The sequence below is a fragment of the Globicephala melas genome, chromosome 16 (assembly GCF_963455315.2).
Source record: "Globicephala melas chromosome 16, mGloMel1.2, whole genome shotgun sequence".
Classification (NCBI taxonomy): domain Eukaryota; kingdom Metazoa; phylum Chordata; class Mammalia; order Artiodactyla; family Delphinidae; genus Globicephala; species Globicephala melas.
The window spans coordinates 53,178,051-53,184,050 of NC_083329.1; the positions used below are offsets into that span (position 1 = coordinate 53,178,051).

At 53.3% G+C, this 6,000-nt stretch overlaps 1 protein-coding gene and 1 long non-coding RNA gene across 4 annotated transcripts in view; one reads left to right on the plus strand and one right to left on the minus strand.

Annotated features, from left to right (window-relative positions):
- The window catches only part of TSPAN14 (tetraspanin 14), a 55,008-nt gene extending 53,862 nt beyond the window's left edge, over positions 1 to 1,146 (minus strand). For 2 of the 3 annotated variants that reach the window (XM_030862765.3, XM_030862761.3), the window contains exon 1: positions 1,016 to 1,146. The gene's annotated coding sequence lies outside the window, so the exon portion shown is untranslated. Of the gene's footprint in view, positions 1 to 453; positions 489 to 1,015 lie in introns of those variants that run through there. The other variant, XM_060286590.2, reaches the window with a different exon arrangement.
- Positions 1,147 to 1,280: 134 nt separating this feature from the next.
- LOC115856446 (uncharacterized) lies at positions 1,281 to 5,761 on the plus strand. Its single transcript, XR_009559228.2, has 3 exons — positions 1,281 to 1,563; positions 2,426 to 2,560; positions 3,289 to 5,761. It is a non-coding gene; the product is annotated as an uncharacterized lncRNA (long non-coding RNA).
- Positions 5,762 to 6,000: the final 239 nt, after the last annotated feature.

The window sequence follows — 6,000 nt, forward strand, 5'->3', positions numbered from 1 at the left end:
GCTGCACAGCGCCGCAGCCAGCCGCCAGGGCAGTACCGGGGCCAACCATTTCCCGACTCCTCACAGCACCGACCCCTTCTAGCCTGAGACCAACTTCTTCGTGCCTCCCGGATTCGTGTCCCAGCAGTCCCGGTACCCAAGTGTTCCTACACACACACACACACACACACACACACACACACACACACCATACCCACTGGCGGCAGTGTCCCTACACACACACACACACACACCATACCCACTGGCGGCACCACCACTCCTCCCCGCAGGAGCAGTGGCCCCGGGACAAGCCAACTCCGCAGCCACAGACCCAACTCGACCAAAGCTCCAGTTAGATCAGGAGTCGGGCTTTGCTCCAAAGCACAACCCCAAACGACCAGCACGGAGAAGCTGGATCACCACCTACTCAAACTCCGCCCGCCCCAAACCCGTGCAGGGCAGAGTGGTACACACCGCCGGGGTGGGCGACTTGGAGCACACTCGAGGCGGGGCGGGGAAGGGGACGGCCCTCCCCAGTCCGCGCCGCCCTCCACCCCTGGCCCGAGCTCCGGGCAGCCGAGGGTCCGTGACGGAAACGAAAGGAGTGCCCAACCCAAGGCTCGAGGCTGGAGAGAGGGGCAGAGCCCAGAACCGCGGCGGTCCGACCCCTCCCTCCCCGAGTGCTCCCTCTCGCGCCCGGTCGCAGCAGGCACCCGTCCGGGGACACGGACAGGGCGAGGGCCGCAGAACCCCGAACGCCAGCCGGGTCGCCCGCTGTGGCTCTCACTCCGCCCGGCGCCCGACTTCGGCTCAGCGGGGTCCGGGCCAAGGCCTCCGGCCCCTCACGGGCGATCTGGGCAGACAAAGCCAGCGCCGCCCGCCGGGCCGCCCCCGGGGCAGGGGCGAGGGAACCGGAGGGACCTATCCTGGACATGGGGAGCAGTCCTAGTCCCCAGAGGGCGCTCAGGGGGATCGGCCTCAGACAATGAGGGCGACAGGGCCCGACGCTCCAGCGGGGACTCCGCGCTCTACTCACCCGGGCGCGGCAGCGGCGGCGGCGGCGGCGGCGGCGGCTACGACGACTGCAGCGGTGCGGCCGGGCTGGGCCAAGGAAGTTAGAGCAAGTTCGCCGGCGCTGGGCGGGAGGGCGCGACTCAGGCCATCCGAGCGCGGGGGCGGGGCGCGGAGGGGCGGGGCCGGGGGCGCGGCGCCCGGCGGCGGCTGAGAAAGGGGCGCCACTTCCCTGCGCCGCCTGGCGCGGCCCCGCCCTCCACGCCCCGCCCCCACCGCTCGCCCCGCCCGGCCTTCCAGCCCGCGCCTGGGCAGAACCCGCGGCGCCCGGTCCCCGGCCCGCCCCTTTGTCCCGCTTTGGGCGGGGCCGCAGGCGGGGGGCGGCCCTGGTCGGCGCTCGCCCCTTGGGTGAGCGGGGCAGGCTGAGGCCGGACCCGCACCCAGCGTTTGGGGGCCGGAGCAATACGTGGACGCCACGTCGGCCTTGTCACTGACCCCACCGGAACCCAGCCTGAGAGAAGCGCGAGTTGTGGGTGTCACAACTCGGGGCTACGGGGGTGACCGGGTAGAGAGGTGAGCGCAGGGTTAGAAAAATGGCTGAATTGAAAGTGCTGGAAGGCATTCCTGCCGGGCCTCGGAGACTGGGGTTGGGGTTGGGCTTCAAGACTGGGGTAGTAAATTAACATTTATTCTTTGTAAACCGGCCGGTAAAGACTGGCTGCTTGTAGCCTTCGTGCTAAAAATACCACGCTCTCTTTCGACTACCTGCCGAGATTCGTCCCTCACCTTCATCCTGACAAGATGGCTGAGAGGATTCTTGCGGGGGGAGGGGGTACTGAAGGTACAGCCTGTGTTAGAGAGGTATTCGCACCGCTGGCTGGGCTCTGATGTTAAAAAGGCTGACCTCTGGGGTCTCAATCCACCTATCTGAAAAATGAGGCCCGGGCACGCCTCATTTTTTAAGGAGCCTTAAACTCATTCAGATGGAGGAGGGCTAAGCGATTTGTTCTGGGGACAGCAGGAAACTCGGATCTGTTAAAATTGGGTCAAGAGACTAGTTGCACCACATTCTAGTAAAAGCAACCAACAGGTTAAGTCCAACGTAAGGAGGAGATCTTGAACTGTTCAGTCCATTCCCAGTTTTTTCTTATTAAGGGGGATGCAGTCTACTTGTGACACCCCAGGCAGCTCAGAGACCTCCTTGCAGAACCTGTCTATCCATTCATCCTCTAGCAGATAGTGGGTGCTTGACTGAGCGCCTGATCTGTGGCCAGGCCCTGTTCTGATGCTGAGGATTCAGCAGTAAACGAGACAGCTGAAGCCTCTTGCTACATAAGGCTGATTTTCGGTGAAGGACACATTATTGCAGGTTGAACTAAATGCTGGGACAAAAACAAAGGACTGGGATAGAGAACAAGAGCTGTTTGTACTTTAGGTGGAGCCAGCAGGGAAAATGTCTTTGAGGAGGTGATGGTGAAATTGAAGTCAAGAAAATGAGGAGATAGCTTTGGGAAAAGCCAAGCAGAGACATTCCAAGTCAAGAACAGTTTGTGCCGAGGCCCTGAGAAAGGTAAGCTGTGAATGTGTGAAGGAGCTGAAAACAAAACCTTGTGGCTGGAGTTCAGCAAGCCTGGGAAAAAGAACAAGGATGAAGTGGGGAAGTGGGCAGGGACCAGGCCATGCAAGACTGTGTTTAGGAATGGAGACTGTTTATTAAACCATCGAGGGTGGGCTTCCCTGGTGGCGCAGTGGTTGAGAGTCTGCCTGCCGATGCAGGGGACACGGGTTTGTGCCCCAGTCTGGGAGGGTCCCACATGCCGCGGAGCGGATGGGCCCGTGAGCCATGGCCGCTGGGCCTGCGCGTCCGGAGCCTGTGCTCCGCAACGGGAGGGGCCACGGCAGTGAGAAGCCCGCGTAATGCAAAAAAAAGTAAAAAAAACCATTGAGGGGTTTTATGCAGAAGACTGTGTTCTGATTTTCTGCTGTGTGAAAATAAATTGGGTGGGTGGCAGGCACAAATAAAAGCAAGGAGATAATTAGACTGTTATGGCAGCCCTGGCCAAAACTAATGGTGGTTTGGACCAAATTGGTGGCCACACTAAGGTGAGTAGTTGAAAGATGCTGTTTTGGACATGGACACTGATAGGATGGATGTAGGGGCAGGGAATAGAGAAACCAAAGATAACTTTGAAGTTTCTGGCTGGAGTAAGTGGGTGAACAGTGTCTCATTTATTGGGTGGAGTAGCCTGGAGGAAAGGGACTACAGTTCCCGGAGACACATCAAGAATTCTGTTGTAGGGGCTTGCCTGATGGCGCAGTGGTTAAGAATCCGCCAGCCAGTGCAGGGGACAGGGTTTCAATCCCTGGTCCGGGAAGATCCCACATGCCTCGGAGCAACTAAGCCCGTGTGCCACAACTCCTGAGCCTGCACTCTAGAGCCCGTGAGCCACAACTACTGAGCCCACGTGCCACAACTACTGAAGCCCACGCGCCTAGAGCCCATGCTCCACAACAATAGAAGCCACTGCAATGAGAAGCCCACGCACAGCAATGAAGACCCAACACAGCCAAAAATTAATTAATTAATTTAAAAAAAAAGAATTCTGTTTTAGTCATGTTGAGTTGAGATGCCCGTCAGAGATCCAGTTCAATTGTCCAGTCATTCGGTGCTCAGAAGAGAGGCCTGGGCTGGGGGTGGGGCTTTGGGAGGCATCATTTTAATGATGGTAAACACCTTGGGATCTGAGGGAGTCACCTAGGTTGAGGAGGTAGATGCAGAAGAGGAGATGGTTCAAGAGGGACCCAGAGGAGTCAGACAGAGGAGGCAGAGCAGGAAAGAAGACTGAAACAGAGGCTGGGGAGGCGAAAGGAGAACCGGGAGAGTGCTATGTCCCGGAGACTGACAAAGCAGTGTTTCCAGAAAAGAGTGGTCAGCTGTGCTAGATGCTACTTCCAGCTCAGATAAGATGAAGAAAGGGAAAGATCCTTTGACTCTGGCCACATGAATGTCATTGGTGCACATGATAAGGACAGTGTTCCAGGAGTAGTGGGGTGGCAGCCAGACCATGGTAGAGCTATAGTGTTTGGACAGTTTGTCCAACAGGGAACACAGAACAGGGAGAGGTCTAGAAAGGGATGTGGAATCATAGGAGGCTTTGCCAGAGAATGCTAGATGACCCTAATAGCCATTCTCCCCCATTTCCTTTATTATAGACTTTCCAGTTCTAGCTGGCCACATGGCTTGCCTGAATAAAAGCAAGTTTCTAGGACTCCCTCATGGCTGCGTGTGGTCACATGACTCAGTTCCAGCCAACAGGAAGGAAGTGGAGGTGTCCACGTGCAACTTTGGAGAAGTAGCTTTAAAGGGAAGTGGTGTGCTTATCTCAGCCATTGGTCTCTCCTGCTCACTGGAATATGTAAATAGAGCTGCAGACAGCCTATTGAACTTTGAAGCCGTAGCCATGTGTTGAGGATGTTAGTGCAACAAGTTAGAATAAATCCGGGTTCCTAATGTTTAGGGAGCCACCGTACGTGCTCTGGGCTATTACCTCTTGATTTTGTATTTGAGAAAAAGAAATTTCTGTCTTGTTTAATCCTCTGTTTTCCAGTGCTCATAGCCATGTCTAATTTTTACTTCTGTTAGGATACAAAGGGTTTTGTTAAAATATGGAAGTTATTAGAGCAGGTTTGAAGAGTGATAGGAATGATGCAGGAGTGATGATTCTGAAGAAAAGGTGGAAGGAGATGTTATGTGAGCATGAATGGTGAGGACACCTCTGGTAGAGGGATGACTCCACCATTATTAAAAAGGGGGGTGTGGAGACAGAGAAGATGTTTCCAGTGAAAGTTGCAATTGGGAAGATGGTCATCCACACCTGATGATTTCTGGTTAACCCTGGATGTGAAGGAGGTCATGAGCCTAGAACAAGGAGGAGAGAGTAAGGCCAGCTTTGTGAATCATGGACCCGATGATGTTGGAGGTCCTGCCAGCCTGAGCAGCCTCAGGGAGACAGCTGCTTTCTGGAACAGTTGGCCACACTGCTGCAGGGCATGAAGAGGGTGAGGGGAGTGCCCACAAAACCGGCAAGGCCTCCACCCCTCCCCGACCAGCCCTCACTGACAGTTACTTATGACACTCGCCTGCCATTTCCAGCTGCCCTTTGAGACCCACCAAGCTTTACCTGACCCATTTTTACAATAATACGGCTTCAGAAAGCATCAGGGACACTCAAAGCAGGGCAGGCCCATTTTCTCTTCCTTTCTTAAAAAGTAAAAAGAATTGCAGTGGTGATCATTTTGAAATGTATAGAAATATCAGATCTCTATGTTATGCACCAGGAACTGCCATAGTGTTGTAGGTCAGTTATATACTTCAAAAAGCAAACAAGCTCATAGAAAAAGAGATCAGATGTGTGGTTACCAGAGGTGGGGGGGTGGGGAGAAGGGGAATTGGATGAAGGTGGTCAAAAGGTACAAAATTCCAGTTGTGAAATAAAGAAGTACTAGGGATGTCATGTACAACATGATTAATTAACACTGCTGTATGTTACATATAAAAGTTCAGAAAGTAAATCCTAAGAGTTCTCATCATAAGGAAAAAATTTTTTTTATTTTTCTTTTATTTTGTATCTGTATGAGTTGATGGATGTTCACTAAACTTATTGTAATCATTTCATGATGTATGTAAGTCATATCATTTTGCCATATACCTTGAACTTACACAGTGCTGTATGTCAGTTACATCTCAATAAAACTGGAAGAAAAAAAGTACAACGTAACCAAAAGACAAAATAAATTAAAAGAATTGAGATATGGACAGTCCCAACTCATAAAAGGGCTGTATTGTAAACAGTGACTTAGTTTCCGGGCTAGCCCCCAGAACTGTAATTGCCAAGAATATAACTGAATTATTGCACAGACTGCAAGCCTTAGGTATAGATTATGGGAACAAAAAACATTACAAGGAGGGGTAAAAGAAAGAAGCTGAGAGTTTCTTCTCCTCCTGGACCT